This window comes from Anguilla anguilla, chromosome 10, assembly GCF_013347855.1.
Source record: "Anguilla anguilla isolate fAngAng1 chromosome 10, fAngAng1.pri, whole genome shotgun sequence".
NCBI classification, from domain to species: Eukaryota; Metazoa; Chordata; class Actinopteri; order Anguilliformes; family Anguillidae; genus Anguilla; species Anguilla anguilla.
This window is the reverse complement of record NC_049210.1, coordinates 28,517,978-28,539,987: the sequence shown is the minus strand read 5'-3', so window position 1 is coordinate 28,539,987 and position 22,010 is coordinate 28,517,978. Positions and strand designations below refer to the sequence as shown.

At 40.7% G+C, this 22,010-nt stretch overlaps 1 protein-coding gene across 7 annotated transcripts in view; it reads left to right on the top strand.

Annotated features, from left to right (window-relative positions):
* Positions 1-22,010, top strand: part of iqcd (IQ motif containing D) — a 104,495-nt gene that overhangs the window by 35,731 nt on the left and 46,754 nt on the right. The gene's annotated exons all lie outside the window — the stretch shown is intronic.

Sequence of the window (22,010 nt, the reverse complement as noted above, 5' to 3'; positions counted from 1 at the left end):
ATTCTTCATAAAGTTGGCACGCTTGTTAACCAACCAAATAAATTACAGTTACAAATAAATATACAGTTTGAGATTGATTATTATGTAGGCTACGTTGCGATTGAAGCTTATGGTAATTCTTTAAAGCGTTTACATATTTTTGATTTGATTTGAAGTAAGCAATCTTTTTCCCTATCCAGTTTCATCAGGTTTGGGTGCAGGGGGCGAACTTTGGGTGTCCGTCCTCTTCTTTACTGTACTTTATTATTAAGAACATAACGTCATGTTTTTAATAGTAGGCCTAAAGTAAACATGTATTTTCCAACGAGCGAGTGTGGCTCCTTTCATTCCATCTACACGCAGCATTAAGGTAGCAAATCGTCTCGGTAGCTTCCGCACAAACTTTCTCATGTATTTACATGAGTTAACAAAATATTACCAAGTTAACAAACTGAAAAAGGTCTCTCACCAAGTATTCACTTACCCATAATCAACAGTCGTGAACATACGTGAAATACACTGTCGGACAAGCAAGGATTAATTAAAAATATGTTTATTTTCTGAATCCAGCGGTTCCAACAGTCAATGTCCTTGTTAAACTGTTCAGCACTCTGAATACTGAACCAACGATATTGCATGCTAGAACCCCTCACTTAACCTACATGTAAAATATATTTTATTTGATTTAATTTAATAATTATGTTTAAAATTAGAATTATCAATTAAATTGCTGAATTCTTTGATAGGTCAGTCTACAGAAAACTGGTGGAATCAACCAACAGGTCAAAACAAGCTCTATATCAGGTTTTAAGATTAAATAATTGAATTCAATAAGAAGCAGTCAATTATATTAATGAAATGAAAACATACATTCTTTATTGAATGCATGCACTCTACTTCTAAATTATCCAACAGAAGACATAATACAAAACATTAAACAACTAATCTAGAAATACCAGAAGAGAGAGAGAGAGAGAGACGGATAAGCCAGACCTTGCCAAAGTATTACCCACTTCCAGCATAAGCCCCACAGGATGAAAGGAAACCAGCCACAAGCGCACAACCAAGGAACCACCACCAAAATAAAAAGAGGAAAACTCTTCTTCCAGGCTCTGAAACCAAACACAACACAAAAACTTTTTCCTGTGGCCATCTTAAATACCTTACCCAGCATGGCTTTAGGATGTTTGCCCTGATTGGGTGATGCCGGGTTAAGGTTTAGGAGAGAAGGGAAGGGGGGTCAGACTAATTTATGGCAAGGACTGGCCTACCTAAAGATTACATTCAAACTAAAAGTAATGGGAAATGTTAGGCATGCAGGGTCTCCAACCCCCGATATGGTGTCCCGTGCCATATGGTTTGTCTCTTCTGAGGAGGTGAGACCCATAGATTGTCAGCCTAGATTAGGGTATCAGTGGAATTTAAAATTGCCCCAATCACTTTGCTTTGATGCTTGTGATGGGGAGGCCAGACCACATTCTTATTCCCTGTTTCTCTCTCTAAGGCCAAAATCTAAACACTACATATCCTACAACACGTTGTAATCCCACTGCAGACTGCGAGAGCTACTAGGAATATAGAGCTTTAAGCAAGCGTTTGCGTGACACAAACGGAACCTGTGTAGACACAGGACGCACAGCACCGTGCTGCTTCGCCATGCCACATTGCGCCGCTTATGCTACGCGTGCGGTGGGTGACCAGCTTAACAGATTTGTGTATTTTCACAGATTATAGGATAAATTTCATTTTAGCATTTATTGTTAGTATTTATACTGTCAGTCGATCAAGCAAGAAAGTCCAAACCCAATCTTTTCAGGCTTTTCACACAAATAAGGTCTTTCTACTACTCCTTAAATACAAATAAGATCTTTCTTTATTCATAGGTGTTTCATTTGAACTTATGCTTTATCTTACTTTATTCAAACAATAAGCTCATTTTTTTTTTTTTTTTTTCTTTGTCTTTTTTATAGGAGCAACTTGTATAAGGGAGTCAGTTCACCTCTTTCTGAACTTTCCACACTCAGGGTGGATGAAGTCTACCATGACCTTCCCAGTGATGTGGCTCCATTGATAATAACTATGGCTTTAGCCAATGATGTACCTTTGGTTGACTCTGTGTACGGAAAAGTGCAACAAGGAAGTGTGTTATTGTATCACTTACCAACAAAGAGAGTGCCGAAAACCTGTCCACACACAGATGCCCCTTCTCCCCCACAGCTGCCACTTTGTGATTACAGGCTGGGACCCTCTACCTATTCTTTGGTCTGCACTGAACATCAGCAGCTCCACATGATGTCCCTGGAAACATCCCTAGATACAGCACACACAATTGAGAACAGTACAAAAGAACAGAATTCCTGCGTTGAGTGGCACCAACTAAGGCGATCCCGCGTCACCTCCTCCAAATTCAGAGAGGTCTGTCACACCAGGGGACAAAGCTCTGCCGAAAATCTCGAGAAAACGCTTCTGAGACCTACCATCAGGCTACAGACATGAGGAAGGGGCTTGACATGGAACCTGCAGCAGTAGAGGAGTACTGCAGAGCAAGGGAGGTTAACCACTATCCTTGTGGGTTCCTTATCCACCCCAACGCACCATGGACGGGGTCATCACCTGATGGGATTGTGTATGATCCAAAGGAGCAGCCAGTGTTTGGCCTTGTTGTAATTAAATGCCCGAATGTAACAAGCTATGTGGACTGCCCATATATTAAGGCAAGTGAGGGCACACATACACTGAGGAAATCCCATCCTTACTTTTGGCAGATCCAGGGCCAGATGTTGATTTCTGGATTTGACTGGTGTGACTTTGTTGTCTATACACAGGAAGACATGTTTATTCAGAGGATCCCCTGAGACAAGGAAATCACAAATACAATTAAAGAAAAAATTGACTTTCTTTTTTATTTTTACCTCTACGCTTCCCTAGATAAATAGATTGAGATAGGACTGACTTTCAAACGTGCGAAAAGCTTAATTAATTATAAAAATGACAAATTCCAATTATTGATTATTGTAAATAGTAGTAATAGTAGCTCAGTTAGTAAGTTACAGCTGTTACAAGTGTATACTGATTGCAACAAATGTTACATCAGTGAAATGTTGCTGTTATGCATTGCGTCTCATAATTTTACATATGCATTGTGTTTTCATAATTTTGTATTGATATACATATACAATTTAAACATAAATTTATTATTATTATTATTATTATTATTATTATTCATGTACACTGCCTGGCCAAAAAAAGTTGCACACTCTATTATTTTGTTGGACCGCCTTTAGCTTTGATCACGGCGCGCATTTGTCGTGGCATTGTTTCGACAACCTTATCCAACGTCACAACATTTATTTCCATCCAGAATTGCATTATCTTGTATTGATGACAGGAGAGTCAAACTACTCCGTAAATTCTTCTCCAGCACATCCCAAAGACTTTCAATGGGGTTAAGGTCAGGACTCTGTGGTGGCCAATTCATGTGTGGAAATGATTCCTCATGCTCCCAGAACCACTCTTTCACAATTTGAGCCCGATGAATCTTGGCATTGTCGTCCTGGAATACGCCCGTACCGTCAGGGAAGAAAAAATCTATTGATGGAATAATCTTGTCATTCAGTACATTCAGGTACTCAGCTGACTTCATTTTATTACCACATAACGTTGCTGAGCCTAGACCTGACTAGTTGAAGCAATCCCAGATCATAACAGTGCCTCCAGAGGCTTGTACAGTGGGCACTATCCAAAAAAATCCAAACGGCAACTTTTTTTCTGGCCAGGCAGTGCATAAGTATATTATTATACTAATGTCATAGGTATGTGTATAGCATAATTTTATATAGTAAACGACTAACAGTGTAAAGATAAATTATTAGCATTGGAGTGTTTTGGTGTCTTGTGTAAACTACGGTAATTGTTATAGAAAGGTAGGTGAGCAGATCTGACAGGTGGGTGACCAAAAAAATCTGCGTACTAGTTAAATTGAACAAAGTGAATGTATTTCAATAAACCCATATTCAATAACTTGAACAATATAAAACAGATTAGTATATACCGATAATTGATATTTACAAGATTCACATTTTGTCCTCAAGGCAATATATGTACATCCTCTGCTAAGCTTTTTTGAGGGTGGAGGTGGTGGGAGACTCTTCCATCTTCAAAAAAGCCCAGCAGAGGATGTAGTCCCTTTGGATAAAAGCATTTGCTAGTTCTGCCAGAGAGAAATGTCGGCCTATAGATCTTACACGGCACAAAGTCATCAACAAGAAAACCTTGGTCGACCATGATGGCCTTCCCAGGTCTCAAAAGCGAGAGAATTCCAGATTCTCGCATGATCTGTTTGTCACACTGATAGATCCGGCATACAGTGGAAAGGTGAATGTGACCGCCCCATGAGGGGCAACTCCAAGCAGCCCTTTGAGAGTACAGTGGGACTTGTATGCAGAGACCACTTCACTTTGGAGAAGAGGTGATGATGGGCACTGGCACCTCAGCTCCATGCAGTCCGGGATGACTGTAGTGTCTGCATAGTCCTTGAACTCCGCTGGCAAATGTTCTTTTATTTTCTCCTCTGGTATGCAGATCCTCACTGACCCTAGGACAGTGTACAGAAAGTTGCTCCACGTTGTAATCCATCTGACTGTAGACTGGTGCACTCCATACCGGCAGGGGTTAAATTTGGATTTGGGAGGTGGGTGCACCCTGAGATCCGTTGGGAGTGGGTGAAAAAAGGTACAATGAATGTCTCAGCTCAAAACAGTTGTATCTTTAATGTATTGTGCGCATATTTGTAATTAAGGAAAACAACGTTTTAAAAAGAATATACTATTGATGCAAGCTTTTACATAATATATTTCAAGTTTATTGAGTGTTATTAATGCTGAGAATTTTTTATACCCAAGAAAATAATTGATCATCCTCCTCTTGTCCTCATTTTCTTCCTCCTTTATCCATCTGTCTTAAACTGGTGAGGCGCAAAACTTTCCTTTAAACTAATCATTGATCTCAAACTGTTTTCATTAATTTTCACTGATTAACAAGCATGCAAACATCTGACTAATCAATTGGAAAGGGACACAGTTTCTTCGCATTGTGTTAGGGAGATTAAATGATAAATGCGATTTAGAAAAATCAGTTTTAATCACTAAACAGTGGCGGAATCTTCCGCCGATTTTCATTGAATATCAATACAATTAATCCACAAAATAGGCCACTCAATACTATCATATATAGCCAGCTCTCCCCAAATAGGTAGTTTTAGCGAGTAGCCTAGGCCTTATAGCCTACATTTATTTTCATTTGCAGTACGAAATTGTGCACATTTTTAATCAACATTGTTTGCGGATACATGCACTTCTTTCTACGCACTCGTATCCATGGCAAATATCTGCAATGCAGATATGCTGGGTTATTCTGAAAGCTAACATGGTAGATAACAGACTGGTGTATCTTGTTTGTTAAGTGTAGACTACTTGGTGATTAAAACAGATTTTTAATGGATAAACTGAATTTATGATTTAATCCCTCTAACACAGTATGAAGACGCTGTATGTTAGGCTACTTGCCATTTGATTAATCCGATCGTTGGCATGCTTTATTATAAAGGAAAATTACTAATGAAAACAGGTTGAGATCAATGATTAGTTTAAAGGAATGTTTTGCGCCCCACCAATTTTCAGCTCACCAGTCGCCGCTGAATAAAACGTTATGTAGGCTATGTGGGAAATATTCAATCCTAGTTTAGCTGCTGACCAGCAACCTGCTGATTTTGCTCAAGCAATCAAAGTTGCCGTTAATAATATCTGGCGTTCGTGGGGGCTGTTTATTCATTTCTCTTTAAAATGTTGCAGAGATGAAATTACATGTTAATGAAATTACCTACCGCGCCCGCTTCCAAACAATCAGGACAATCAAATCAAATCAAATCAAATTTTATTTGTATAGCGTATTTTACAACAGTTGTCACAATACGCTTTACAGACAACCCAAGCCTAAACCCCCACAGGAGCAAGCCTAAGGCAACAGTGGCAAGGAAAAACTCCCTGTGGCAGATGGGGAGAAACCTTGGAAGGAACCAGGCTCAAGGGGGAAACCCATCCTCCTCTGGTCGGCTCAGGGTGCCGACTGGTGACCAGCATGTCAGCCAGTTTATGCACAAGATATGATATGTGATGTGGCTCAGATGATGGGTGGGGCCGGGTGGCGGTGATGGGGAACAGCAGGTGGTGGCAGATGTGGGCAGGGTGGAGGCAAGGACGAAGGAGGGGCTGGACCACAGAGGTGGGGGAGACCAGATGACTCTCAAAGCACTCTCGAGGGTTGGGGCAACAGCCCCGCCGGCAGTGTGGGGAAGAGGGTAGAAACGGCAATTAGGGAATTTGCAATATAGCAGACATTGAGTAAAGTGGCAGTGGTATGTATTGGGGGGACCCCGCCAGGAGTAGAATATGGCTGCATATCTACTCGGACAGGGATGGAGAGCCCATGCAGTCATGAGGGGTAGACAACCATACCCGCCTATCAAGAGCCAGCCCATGTAAAGTCGGGTCACAGCTGATTGACAGGTGACAGTAAGGAAAGGATTGCCACCTACGAAGCTCTATGACTACAGGCTTCTCGCACCCTGTCTCCAGACTATAACTGATTGTAAGCCTGAGCATAGAGGTGCGTTTTTAATCTAGATTTAAATATTGAGACTGTGTCTGACTAGACAATTTCTCCCTTAATATTTTGGGACCTAAAACCAACATTTCAGTCTTGTCTGAATTTAGGAGCAGAAAATTTGAAAGCATCCAAACCTTGATATCTGCAATACAGTCCTCTAACCGTGAAAGCGGCCGTGCTTCGCCAGGTTTCATTGAAATATAAATCTGAGTATCGTCCGCATAACAGTGGAACTCTACACCATGTGCCCGGATAATATTGCCAAGTGGTAGCATATATAGCGAGAAGAGTACTGGTCCTAGTACTGATCCTTGTGGAATACCGTATTTCATTATTGAGGAGCTGGACTCTTCTTCTTTTAATTTGACAAACTGTTTCCTGTCACATAGGTATGATCCAAACCATGCGAGTGCCTGTCCATGAAGTCCAACACAGGCCTGGAGTCTGTCCAGAAGAATTCCATGGTCAATTGTGTCAAAAGCTGCACTCAGGTCAAGGAGCACAAGAACCGACACAGAGTTACGGTTGGCTGACAGTAGTAAATCATTTGTAACCTTGATAAGTGCGGTTTCTGTGCTGTGGTGGGGTCTAAACCCAGATTGGAATACTTCATGAATACCGTTAGAGCTAAGGTATGCACTTAGTTGCTTAGCAACAATTTTCTCCAATAATTTTGATAGAAATGGAAGGTTTGAAATAGGTCTATAATTTTCCAATTTATCGGCTTCTAGGTTTGGTTTCTTCAATAATGGCTTAATGACTGCCACTTTTAGTGACTCAGGTACGTATCCTGTGACTAGGGATGTGTTAACGATTTTTAGTATATGCTGGCCTAGTACTGGAAATGGTTCTTTAATCCAGTTTGAAGGAATAGGATTGAGTATACAGGTTGTCGGTTTTGAAGACATAACTAATTCAGATAACTCGACCATGCTACTGGGCGTAAAACAGCTTAGTACCGCTGTCTGTAAATCTTCCTGTTGTAACCAGGTGCGGGGCTGTTTATTAACATGAACAGAAATAGTGCATGATGGAGACAGTTTGGAAATCTGGTCTCTAATAGCCTCAATTTTCTGATCGAAGAAGTTCATGAAGTCAATGCTGCTAAGATTGGAGGGATAAGATGAAAACTCTGATGATTGTTTTTTAGTTAATTTATCCACAGTGCTAAATAGGAATTTTGGGTTATGTCTGTTTTGTTCAATTCGTTTTGAGAAAAAGGCAGATCTAGCAGAAGCAAGAGCTTGCTTATACTGAAGAAAGCTGTTTTTCCATGCAAGATGAAATACTTCTAGCTTTGTTGACCGCCATTTTCACTCTAATTTTCTAGTAGACTGCTTCAGGGCCCGGGTGGTATCGTTATACCATGGAGTGTGCTTTTTCCGACTAGGGTTTCTTCTTTTAAGGGGGGCAACAACATCAAGAGTGTTCCTGAGGGTAAGGTTTAGCTGGTTAGTCAATTGTTCCAGAGCGGCTTCATCAACATTTTCATCAGCCTTTTCTTCTGTGGAGAGGAATGACTCCGGAAGCATATTTAAAAACTTTGGAATAACCTCAGGGTTTACTGATCGGCTGTAGTAATGTCTAGGTTCTGATACAGGAGGATTTGATGCCTTAATATTGAACGTAATGAGGAAATAATCTGATAGTATAGGGTTATGAGGTGCGATGGTAAGATTTACCACACTAATACCATGGGACAAAACTAAGTCTCAGGCTGAAGCCACACTATACGCGGCGACGGCCGCCTGTCGCCGCGCCGCGTCCCCACAATCGGCTGTTTGTGGGCGTGTCACCTATTTTTGACAGACAGTTGTGTTTGTTAAATGTTGACCGGGTTTAATATCGTGTTTCATATTCATTGTCCTGTCTGAATAAAAATCAGTAACCTAGATCTGAAAGATGTTAGTCAGCTGCCTAGCTAGGCTGTTTAATGTCTAGCTAGTGAGTAACAACCAACAACAAAAACATTGTCTGGCTAATTAGCCAGATAATGCCTTCAAAGTTATATCTGGTTAGCTAGCTAGGTGGCTGGTAGAAACGAACAACTAGCAACTCATACATTATGAAGATTTTTTTTTGTTTGTTACTGTTTGTTGTTACTCACTATGGCTAGACATTAGACAGTCTAGCTAGGCAGCTTATTAACATTTTTCAGAGCTAGGTTACTGCAAAAATGATTTTTATTCAGACTGAACAGTGATAGTAGCGGCGATAACTAAATTGCAGAGCCACCAACAATTTCAGAGACTTTTCTCCACGCTACTTCCTCTTATCAATGTCTCTGTAGGAGATTTTATTAAGTTGGGAAGCCCGATACGGATATTACGAGTTAGGTCCTCCATTGTGGAACAATAGCATGTGGAACTAAAATTAGAAAAAAATAGGGACAATTTACTTGACGGATCATTAGATCAAATCAGATTGGTTACCGCGACGCCGTGAGGGGGTCAAAGTTGAATTTTTGCCATCTCCCCCGCGGCTCGCCGCCTCTCGCCGCGCCGCCGGCAATCCCAACATGCCTTGCGGGGTCTGGCCGCCTCCCCTCATTCAAAATGATACCCTCATTCACTATACACTGGGCCGTGTATAGTGTGGCTTCACCGTAAGGTATGGCCACGGTAGTGAGTAGGCTCACAAACATTCTGTACAAAACCAATGGAATCAATAATAGAGGCAAAAGCTGTTCCTAGGGGGTCACCATTTTTATCCACGTGTATGTTGAAATCACCAACAATTATGACCTTATCTGCTGAAATTGCAAGGTGTGATAAAAACTCAGCAAATTCCCTTAAGAAATCAGAATAAGGCCCAGGTGGCCTGTAAACAGACACAAGAAAAAAGGACTGCCTGCTAGCACTTTTATTAGCTAGATCGGGCTGTACACAGTTAGTAATAAGAACTTCAAAAGAGGAGAACATATATCCATGCTTAGGCGCTAGACTCAATAAGTACTGATAAATAGCTGCAACGCCTCCCCCTCTGCCTGATGGACGTGACACCTGAGTACCTATGAAACCCACAGGAGACGCGACCCCGTGAGGGGGTCAAAGTTGAATTTTTGCCATCTCCCCCGCGGCTCGCCGCCTCTCGCCGCGCCGCCGGCAATCCCAACATGCCTTGCGGGGTCTGGCCGCCTCCTCTCATTCAAAATGAATGGAGGCGGCGCCGCCGCGTGGCGGGGCCGTGTATAGTGTGGCTTCACCGTAAGGTATGGCCACGGTAGTGAGTAGGCTCACAAACATTCTGTACAAAACCAATGGAATCAATAATAGAGGCAAAAGCTGTTCCTAGGGGGTCACCATTTTTATCCACATGTATGTTGAAATCACCAACAATTATGACCTTATCTGCTGAAATTGCAAGGTGTGATAAAAACTCAGCAAATTCCCTTAAGAAATCAGAATAAGGCCCAGGTGGCCTGTAAACAGACACAAGAAAAAAGGACTGCCTGCTAGCACTTTTATTAGCTAGATCGGGCTGTACACAGTTAGTAATAAGAACTTCAAAAGAGGAGAACATATATCCATGCTTAGGCGCTAGACTCAATAAGTACTGATAAATAGCTGCAACGCCTCCCCCTCTGCCTGATGGACGTGACACCTGAGTACCTATGAAACCCACAGGAGACGCTTCATTAATCGCAACATATTCATCAGGTCTTAGCCAAGTTTCAGTCATAATACATTGAGATTATGGTCTATTATCAATTCGTTGCTTTTGGAGTGAGTGATCTAACATTTAATAGTCCAATTTTTAAGGATGGTTCACTATGAATAATAGCAGCGTGCCGTGTTTTAATGACAATTAAGTTATCCACATTAATTCCACGGTTAGCTTTACGTTTGGCATAGATGCGTGGAACAGACACAGTCTCAATATAACAGATATCAGATTCTAGTTTAAGAGTATTAATTAAAGGGGCTTTTGAAATACTATTTCTGTTAGCTAGCTCTGAAACGCACCATGCAACCAGAGGTATAGGGCCATATGTCTGGGACATATGTCATAGAATCCAATTCTAAATTAAGCTGACACTTAGAACAAGCTGACACTTAGAACAAGTACCATTACTAGTAAAATTGGCAGCAGAGCTAAGACTAACCATGCAACAAACTATGCAGGGAATGGAAGCCATGATGCGATCTTACCGTATTTACTTTAGTTGTTCGCGTCGTTCGATTTACAATTTACTTTGGCGAGTAATCCGGAGAAAGTAGTATATGATGCTTACTTAGGTTTTGTTTAAACACAAAAGCCCAAGGTAGTGTCGATACACACTTGAAAGCACGATATTAGCCTGTAACCTAATCAACGTTATTTTTTTTCTGTACCTGTCTATATAAACGACTGTTCCTCATGAGTTGTTTTTTTCTTCGGATTTTTGATTGGTTGAGCGAGTAACTGGCTAGAGGGAACACATGGACTGGAGCCTACTAAAAATGGACTGGTTTGTCATAGTTATTTGTAAAACTGTCAATCAAAATTATTTATTTATTTACCAAAGGTGGGTGGATGCCGTCCACCCGGGTCCACCCCCAATTTAACCCCTGCATACCGGTCAGCAAGGCCACACTGTTTTGAACCCAGTGCAAGATAGTTCGGAAACATAAACATCTCATCTATGGGCTGCAGGGAATTAATCTGTTCAAAACAAATGAAAAGTTACATTATGTTTCTCTCAACTTATTTTAATTCCATGAACCCTGATCTTTGTCAAGTTGTATTGTATGGTCCATGGAAATTGTTATGATTATTATTATTATTATTATTATTATTATTATTATTACGGTCCAAGCAGCAGGTGGAACCCTATTGTATCTGTTAGGATTATTATTCTTATTATTTTTCTCCGCTAAAAGTGCCTGAGACTCAGCAACCATAAGTCCTAGACCAACCAAATTTGGTAGGTGGGTTCCTATGGCCCCCCACTACTCAGGCACTACAAATCACCTATGTCGGCCAGTTGGTGGCGCTATAACAAAGGGTCATGCAAAACGTTATTGACCTATGCATCTGAATGTGCTCTACAACTTTGCTATTGGGACCACCTGTGTCCGCCATATTGTTTGCCTGCCATTTTGACTTTTTTATTAGTTGCGGCGCGTAAGCGGTGCAGCTGTGCATCTAAAGTGTTACGACATCTAGTAAACTCCTTTACGGCAAGCGGCTAGGAGACATCCATGGCAACGCAACTAGGTAATCCGAGACCATCGGGTCTAGTTTTTATCAGTGAGGGGAGGGTCCAAACTTCATAATGGACAAAATTATCTATCTGGGCATTCATAAAAATATTCTTTCCCCACTCAAAATCTTATTTCGTCATAGCAACAAGATAAACCTGACAATAGCCCTAAAATATGCCAATACGGCAGTGAAAACGCTTCTCACCGAATAACGAAATAAACGAGACAAAGTTTTAAAAAATTATACCATGTTATTCTACAGTCAATATCTGGGACAAAATATTGAATAAATATACAACCTTACCATTAGTTTTACGTGTAGAGATGTCCCTTTTGAGAATGAGTGGTCATATATTGTCTTGGACAATCCGTTTGTGAAATATATGCGCATTTGTGATGCCTGGGTACCTTCCAATACAGCTGTGCGTAATACCACACATGGCGTTGTATATTTATTCAATATTTTGTCCCAGATATTGACTGTAGAATAATATGTGGCAGCAGTAAAGATGCTGCACCTAACGAAACGTTGTCAACAATATTGCGTAATTTCTTGGAAAGTACTATTTTTATCGAGGACTTTGGGGCATAGCTAAGCCATATCTTTGCTGATAGACCTATCTGACATCGTTCTCTGGTGCAAAACAGAAGCGGATAGGTCTCTGTCATTGATTTACTGTCTCTATCTACTGAACACAGATAAAATCTCATATTGCTATGTAAGTATTACTGCTCAAAATATTTCGGTTATATACGTTATTTTTGAAATTGAGTGTCTTTAAATAGGTTAGTGGTTATATGTAATGTGGATATTTCACACTGTAATCTAACCGTTAATTGCAACAGTGATGACGAGAGTGATGGAACATTGCAAAAACGTGGTGGACGGTTGAAAATTGTTTTCATACCGTCCCAGCCCCATCCGTCATTATGCTGAGAAATAGCTAAACCATTTTTATCGATAGTATTTGAGTTTCTCTGCAAACGCGGGAAAACACACTGGTATAATAATATATATAATATATAATTCCAGAGCACGTCTCCTGTCTGTTCTGGCCCCACGATGGTGGAATGACCTCCCTGTGGAGGTCAGAACAGCTGAGACTGTGAACAATTTCAAACGACGACTGAAGACCCACCTCTTCAGGCTGCACCTCTCCCCATCCCTCCCTTCCCCCCCTGTAAATGACTAAACTTAGGGGTGTAACTAGGCAGCTGTTTAATAGGTGACTTAGTTGATGCGCCAGTCTTAACGACTACTTGTATTTTTATTTATTTTTATTTTTCCATAGATTGCGTTGTTGCCGTTCTCGTTGTTAGTGTTAATCAGTTTAACCACCAGGGTCTAAGTTGAACTATGCGGTTGTTCCCTGTACTTGGACCGGTACTTCTCTCTAGGGGTTTCGTCATACTTGTTCCTGGTTATGGTTATACACTTTGTTGTACGTCGCTCTGGATAAGAGCGTCTGCCAAATGCCTGTAATGTAATGTAATGTAATGTATAATAAAACAATGACGGTAAATATAGCCTATATATATATAGTCCACTTCGTTCCGTTGCTACCATAATATAGATGCTTTCATTGGACGCACGCGCGTTGCCAAGGTTATGCGCTTGGCCCTAAGTTAACTTCCGGTCTGTGTTTGTTTATTATTGGGTTTGTGTTTACTGGCTAATATGGCACCGATTACAAACGGAGTGAAAGTTAAACTGATGAGCAGACTGATGTTGGGCTCAGGTTGTTGTGCTGTGGGGTGCAACCTGGAACAAATGCCATTTCGAAAATTTGTAAAAATACATTATTTAACTTTGTAACCCAACTAGGGAATTGTGAAACGAATTGCTTGAATCCCTGGAATTATTATAGCTGGTGCTTGCCCATTGTTACTTTGTATTTTTGAGAAATAACTGGACATCGTTACCTATTAAAATGTAAGTCCTGTAAAAATACACATAATAAACTGTATAAATAAATAAACCAACTTCATACATACACATTTAGTAATACTAATACAGCCTTATTTACTATATCAACTTTAAGACAAGCAACGCGCTCGTAATTATCTCATCGTGACCCATTAAAGCCAATGGCACAGACGTTGCTTCATACTTTCAAACTGCTTTCCCAACGGCTATTTTGCGTCCTGCGACTTGAGTTACAACAGTGAATATGTACGGATTCCTAGACGTGCTGATAGCGACCACCCTTTCTCATATTAACCTCAAATACGCAAGACAGGACACTTATACAGTATGCTAGCAAATTTGTTAAGTTCCATTCATTTATATAGGGTTGAGGATACACGTCCCCTTAGCAACCAAAAGCTAGCGCTGGACCACCTCTGACTTATTTGCTGGCACAGAAAAAAAATTGTGAAAGTGTTGAAAAAATAACCATGGGAGGATAACAAGGAAATTTTTTCCTACTTAACTAGGTACAGGTTGTTACCGATATTTCACCTATTTCATATATAGTTGCAAATCAGTTTACGTTTTCCTGTCTGTCGAACAAAGGTGGTCGAATAGGTGCTCTCACTGTAGCACTGACTTTGTTTCAGGTAACAAACTCATGATAAGCGATAGCTAATAGCTAGCTGACCAGTAACAAGCCTTCAATAGTTATGAACAATTAGCTAACTAAATTGATTGTAGCTAACATTGTATAAAAACGTAGCTAACATTGTATAAATTATACACAGAAATGTTAGATCAATGCTAGTAGTTGATACGCTATAGCTACGTTTTGAACGAACATTATGATACCTGTTTCCAATGACTTGACAATGTTACATTGCCTGATCATTTTTTGTTGTGGTAACCTAGCAAGATGACCCAAACTATTAGAGCCACAATGTTTTTACATCAATGCATGCTATACAAATAAATACCTATAGTAATTGCATTGGCTACACATGCTGCCCAGCACTAGCCCCATTTTGTGTCTCATGTAATCATCGTTTTTAAGCAATGTAATATAAAGACTGCACTTTTTACACAAGAATGTGCATGTAACCAGAATAGTTATGGATTATGCAAAGAATGTATGATGCTCCGCAAGGTGCATACTGTCAACAGTTATCTGTTTCTGTCGCTTGTTTTTCTGGTAGTGTAACGTTATCGCATTTGAGTTTGGCCATGTAACGGTTCTTTTCTTCGACTGGTAACCCCAAATAATACTGGCTTGACATAGTTTTAACTAGCTAGCTAACAATTTACTTGTTATTTATTTTGCTTGTTATCAGAAATAGTCTAAAGGGACTCTGTTGTTATTGATTGTTTGCTGAAGTCTGCCGGAAGTTAAGTTAGGGCCAGAACAACGCACATGCGCAGTAACGTTTGTTTATGTTGTTACCATTGAAAGCGTCTATAACAAACTTTCTTGTGTCTACAGCTGCAGTTTCTCGCTGCAAACTAATATTGAATATAAACAAAAGACAATTTTTTTCTGTAGTCTGCCAATGTCTAAATAAATAATATGATACTCTGCGCGCAGCACGCAGGTAGCAGGGAAGGGGAGTTGATATTTCGTTTTTTGTTTAGTTTTTTTTTTCAATGTCGTATTTATTATTTGAAATATGTATTATTATTCTATCTGTCTCTGAGGCGCTCTGAAATGTGCATTCTCTGCTAAGCTGAGCAATGGATTGGAATATGTGTCTGACGTAGTGTTGCACGGTATACTGAAACTTTGGCACTTTTCCGGTACTTGAAAAAAAAAAAAGAAACGGTTCGGTATTAGAATTTTTAGACGTTCGGTAGTTTTGTGTCAAATGTAAAAGCCAGGGAAATGTGTCTCCTGCATTACTGATTGAGAGGATGAAAAGTGTAATTTGTCAGAATCTTCACTAGATGGCAGTAGCAACTAAGGTAGCCAAGTCAGGTGACATGCGCTTGTGCATTCAGCCTTGTTGATACAGCGCAAGCTTCGACTCAGTTCAGTTCGGTAGCAATAGGTTTTCTAATCTGGAAATATTTTATAATAGGAAGATGCTGTATTGTTATTAAAATATGCAGTTTTTAGACCTATTTAAAAGGGAAAGACATGTTTAAAGATTATTTAGGTTACAAATGTTAAATTTTTGAAATATATTTAATATATTTTTCTATTGTTTAGTGTTGTAACACTATAGGCCTATGCTTATTAATATGTTGAACAGGCTTCAATTTAAAGGTTGTTAATAAACCAGGTTGTTAATAAACCATGAATTCGAAAACCCTTATGGACATTACATTTCTGATCTATTAAGGTAATTTCAGTATCGTTAGGTACTGAGTATCGAATCAGTATCATTTCAGTATCGAGTATCGTGATACTAAACCTGATATCGGTATCAAAGTCAAAATTTTGTTATCATGACAACACTAGTCTGACGCCTTTTTTAGTTGCGCCACGGAAGTGCTGCAGCTCTACATACACGCCGGGCCACCTAAGTGTTACGACATAGCAAAGGCCTTTACGGCAAGCGGCCAGGCACTTGGCGACACAACTAAGTCCATGGCGACACAACTAAAGCCGGGCACCCACCGCACGCGTATCGGCCGCGAGCGCACTACGCGCGTATTACGCGCGTAACTGAAGCGTAGTTGAAGTATTGTTATTACAACGGCAGCGGGCGACGTCGTCTCCACCAGATGCGAACGCGTCGCGTACCGGCTGCGAAGCTCGCGCGACACAAGCGAACTGAAGCGTAGTTTTTCGCTTCTGTTCTATTTTTTCGGCTTGTCGCGCGTCACGTTGGCCTGTTTATACACAGAAATATGCTCTAAAATGCTAGGTATACATGCTCTGATTTATATTTCATTCTTATATTACTGGGGGTGTGTCCCTAGTTACCTCCCAGATATTTTTTAAGCAGCTAAAAAAAATACAAGCCTTTTCGTTTTGTAAAAATAAATAAATAACTGGAACCTGGGGGAAAGGCAAACTTAGTTTCGCTGTCTTATTTTGCGGAGGGGGTGGGGTAAATTTGAAAATACACCACAGAAAGACGTAGGCTATTGAGTGACGTAGAAGGGAATGCACCGAGCAGCGGTTTGTTAGCTCGAGTATTGGAAGATTTGCTCAGCCTATTTGACTTCTCCGATGTCTTCGTTCGCCGTGCTTTCAAAAAGGGCTTGTTAATAAAAATCAGATAATCCACAGAGCTTTAAAAAAATCAGATTATTTAGTGGTCTTGCCGATGAAAATGCACCTATTTTATAAATGAAGTTGTAAGCAAGCCTTTATTGCACTTGTACTTCAAAGCTTCCGGTGTTCATGGCGTTGTGGTGTTCATATCCCTTCAAGATTAAAACTGTTACTGACTTTTTCATGATTAGCTGATTTTACTAAATCTGATCCTATAAATGTTTTGACGTGAATGGCAAGACAACACGGGAATTCCCAATGGTTGATTACGGATTATTTATTATTATTATGATCATTACATATTCTTCATGAAATTGGCACGCTTGTTAACCAAGCAAATAAATTAATACAGTTTGAGATTGATTGTTATGCAGGCTACGTTGCGATTTAAGTTTATGGTACTTCTTGAAAGCGTTTACTTTCTCACGTAGGCTATTTACGAGTTAACGAAATATTACCAAATTAACAAACTGAAAAAGGTCTCTCACCAAAGTATTCACTTAACCCATAATCAACAGTCGTGAACAAACGTGATATACACGATGTGATCCCACTGCAGACTGCGAGAGCTACTTGGAATATAGAGCTTTAAGCAAGCCTTTGCGCGACACAAACGGAACCAGTGGAGACACCCTACGCGTCGCGCCGTGCTGCTTCGCCCTGCTGCTTACGCGACGCTTACGCGACGCGTGCGGTGGGTGCCCGGCGTAAGTCATCCGACAGCGTCTTTTAGCACAAAATTGGCCATAAATCATCAATATTTTATACAATCATCATGATATTCAGTAGATATGTTGGGTGAAGGTATATGATCATGAGGACAAAACCATTTTAAAATCGCTCCATAGGGGGCGAGATAGTACCAATGCTTGGACCCCTCCCAACGCCGCTTGCAGCTATTATTATTATTATTATTATTATTATTATTATTATTATTATAAAGAGCACTTACTGCAGTGGAACTCGGCTCTGTGAAGGTGCCTCTCTTGTGCTTGTGTCACATTGACCATAGATGGCAGCGAGGGCTCTATTAAGGCCCAGAAGCGCATAAGAAATACAATTCAGGTGTTACCATTTAAAACTTGTATCAGTGTCTACTATGAACTTACTTGGAAGTATGACAAATATATGATTACATTAGCCTTCATCGTGTTCTTCATTTAAAAAAAAACATCAGAATCGGGACAGGTGAACATGTCTGTAAGCTTAACGCATTTTAGTGCATCTGCCTCTAATCTGAGCCTTCTGGACATCTTACCTTGTAAAAAACCAAATGTCTCTGTCTGAGCCAGCAAAACAGTGAATGCCAAACCGCTGCTTCATAGTAAGCTTCTCAATTTGTTTCCTCAGCCGGAGGATCTCCTCTCTGAGAGATATGTTTTCATCGAGAGCTAAGTCGACAACTGCGGGATCCCGAGCCGAAGCATAGTCATGGTCCTCGGGAATTGTATCAGCATCCTCGCCCAGTGTGTCATCCTCTGCCGGTCGCTCTCTCCTCTCCCAAACCCCCAGTCTTGAAAGTGGAACGGAGAAAATGTTCCACTCAAACAACACCGGAACCGCTCCCTTCTTTAACAGTCGCCACTTTGTCTCGGACCCTGGCTCACAAACATCCTCTTTTTATAATGCCGGCTACAAACTCGGGTATGGGGGCTGGCTGAGATTTTACCGGAAGTACATCAGCACTACCGTGTGCATATAGCGCATTTGCCTACCGTCAGAACAGGTGTACGGAGGACACCATCTCCACAGCGCTACATTCCGCCTTCTCCCACCTGGACAACAACAACACCTATGTGAGAATGCTGTTGATCAAATTTAGTTCAGCATTCAACACCATCATCCCCTCCAAACTGATCACCAAACTCGGTAACCTTGGCATCAACCCCTCCCTCTGCAACTGGATACTAGACTTCCTAACCAAGAACTACCACGATTATAGTGACCAAAATTATCACGGTTATCAGTATTATCACGGTATTGTTAAAATATGCTGAAAATGTTCAAAAAGTACTGATACATACACTGAAATCATTTCACCAAGTTTTATATTGAAAACCACAAATACAATTAGCAGCACTATGCACTTTTTGTTTGCATAAACATTAAAATAATAACATAGCCAATACCTTATGTAAACATATGAAAACCATATCAAATGTGCATTAACATTAAAGATGGCACCATGTGGTCATGAGAGGTAACTGCACTTTGTGCATACTGCAGATAAGAAAACAGCTACCAAAAAGACATTTCTCCACATTCTATGCTCAAGTAATGAGATGTAGTCTTTTACAGATTTCACAGCACTGGTCGTGCCTGACCAGAAGAGCTCGTAAGGGCAATTTCACTGTTTCATGCATCGCTGTTGGGAGGGTTTCCTGTTGTTCAGCCCAACTCTGTGTACCATGTGTAAGCTTTGATGACAGGGATATTGAGAATTCATCTAATTCCCCAATCCTCCATCCACAACACATTCCCCCCACCCCCCGCTCCCAAATAAAATATATATATATTCCTCCATTAAAACACATTACAAAGTAATATTTTATTCAGTAAAATAAAAGGTAAGTTAATATAAAGCAAGCTATATTGACCTGTTACTTTAGTGTGTACCTAACTTAGCTGGCTACCGATTTTAGGTTGGAGGTGTAGCTTTGCAGTTTTGATATGATGAGCATAAACTAAACAAATGTCTCATTTGGTACTGTCACGCTGATTTTGATCCGGGCTACAAAAACAATGCAATGACATTCTTAAACAACAGTTGCACCCGTTGTGACGTGCTTGAAGTTTTGTTGCGGCGTCCGTTGCTATGCCGATGCTGCCAGCCTTGCTGCATTCTGCGGCGATAAAGATTCTAAGACAACTCTGCAATTTCTCTGGTTTAACGGGTTATTTTCCAGCCTGAAACGGTGTGATGGTATTAGTAAACGGCTACACGTGTCATCTAACTTGCGAGTAGTTGGCTATCTCCCTGAATATAAATTAAATGTGTTTAACAGAAAATAACAGTTTTAAATGCGATTTTATCCACGGAAACGGCTATACAAAAATGCAAAATAAACGTTGTGGTCGTGAAAATGGAATGTCACTGACAAAAAATAAAAATGTTCGCTCTCTTTTTTGGGCTGGGTACGAGCCGTAAGAGTGGAATAGGACACTGCCGTTGTACCCTTGAGCAAGGTACTTAACCTGAATTGCTTCAGTAGGCCAATATATCCAGCTGCATAAATGGATAATAAAACAAAAAAAACGATGCATGCTGCGCCTGTGCGCCTGCGTCTGGGAGACTGTTGCTAACTTTGGTTGATGCTGGACAGTCTGGACAGTATTTACCGTGAGTTTTTCAAAGCGCGGTAATCAAACACAGTTTTAATGATAATTAAAATTTGAAACGGTAATACTAACCATCGGGAATTTTACCGTGGTTATCATTAAAACCGGTAACCGTTTCATCCCTATGTCCAGCACAAGCGGTGTCTGCAGAAGGCACGCAGCATCGCCAGGGACACATCTCACCCCAGCCACAGCCTGTTTGCCCTCCTCCCCTCTGGGAGGCGCTACAGGAACCACCATTCCAGGACCAGCAGGTTCAGGAACAGCTTTCCCTCAGCTGTCACCTTGCTGAACTCTGCACCACGGTGATAGCCTCCCACCCCCCGGATACCCCACCCCTGGACCCCCCCAGCCCCACCCCCACTCAACTTACACCAGTGACTGAACTTCTGCACTTTTGCACCTTGCAGAATGACAGCGCCCTCCAATCCCCACCCCCCCAGCCCGAATACCTCCCCACCCCCTTTCCTCCAAAGACTGACCTATTGCACACTGACTGTCCCTGCCTTGCTGGCTTACCTACTTATTTATATTCATATTTATATCTCTCTATTGTCTATACTGCTTATATCTGACATATATTGTATTCATATTTATTCACATTTATACTGCTTATATCTAACCTATAGTGCATTCATATTTATTCATATCTACTCATATTATTTATACCACTGTCTATACTGGTTATATCTTCTATAGTGTCATATTTATACTACTGTCTATAGTGTTTATACTCGCTCTGTTCATACTGTACATCTTGTCAATACTGGTCATACTGTATATACCTTAGCTTTTTCATATCTTCCATATTCTATATATACAGTCACCGGCCACTTCATTAGGTACACCTGTTCAACTGCAAACTGCACCTGTTAACGCAAATATCTAATCAGCCAATCACGTTGCAGCAACTCAATGCATTTAGGCATGTAGATATGGTCAAGACGATCTGCCGAAGTTCAAAACAAGCATCAGAATGGGGAAGAAAGGTTATTTAAGTGACTTTGAACGTGGCATTGTTGTTGGTGCAGACGGGCTGGTTTGAGTATTTCAGAAACTGCTGATCTACTGGGATTTTCACGCACAACCATCTCTAGGGTTTACAGAGAATGGTCCGAAAAAGAGAAAATATCCAGTGAGCGTCAGTTCTCTGGGCGAAAATGCCTTGTTGATGGCAAAGGTCACAGGAGAATGGCCAGACTGGTGTGAAAGTAGTTTGTTTTCACTTACCGCTTAAAGTGTTTCTTTTATTCTCCGTAATAGTTTAACAGGAGGACAAGTGTTTTCCCTAATTAAAGTCATTGAGGAGCCTGAATCGATGCGAAAACTGAGAATTTCACTCAGAAATGTTCCTCTGTGTTCCCTACATGTGTGGTAATGTACACTCAAGCTCCCAAATTTCAAGACATGATTGATCTCTTCAAGACTTTCTTGGGTGATGATCCTGAAAATATTGCGGTGCATCCTGATGCCATTGCTGAAGATGATATGGTTGAAAAAAAATTGTCCTGGGGAATAAAAATAGTGATGATAATGGTGATCTGCTCTTGCCATTTGGGAAGGTGCAGCTTGCTGCTGTCCAAAGAGCAGATACATCTTTTCCCCATGTTTTTCTGTAGCTGTTGATAAAAATGTTGGCACATCAATCAGTCACATATTTTTATTGAAAATTCTATGCTGATGTGCAAGTGGTCTCCCCTGAGCATAAGTGGAG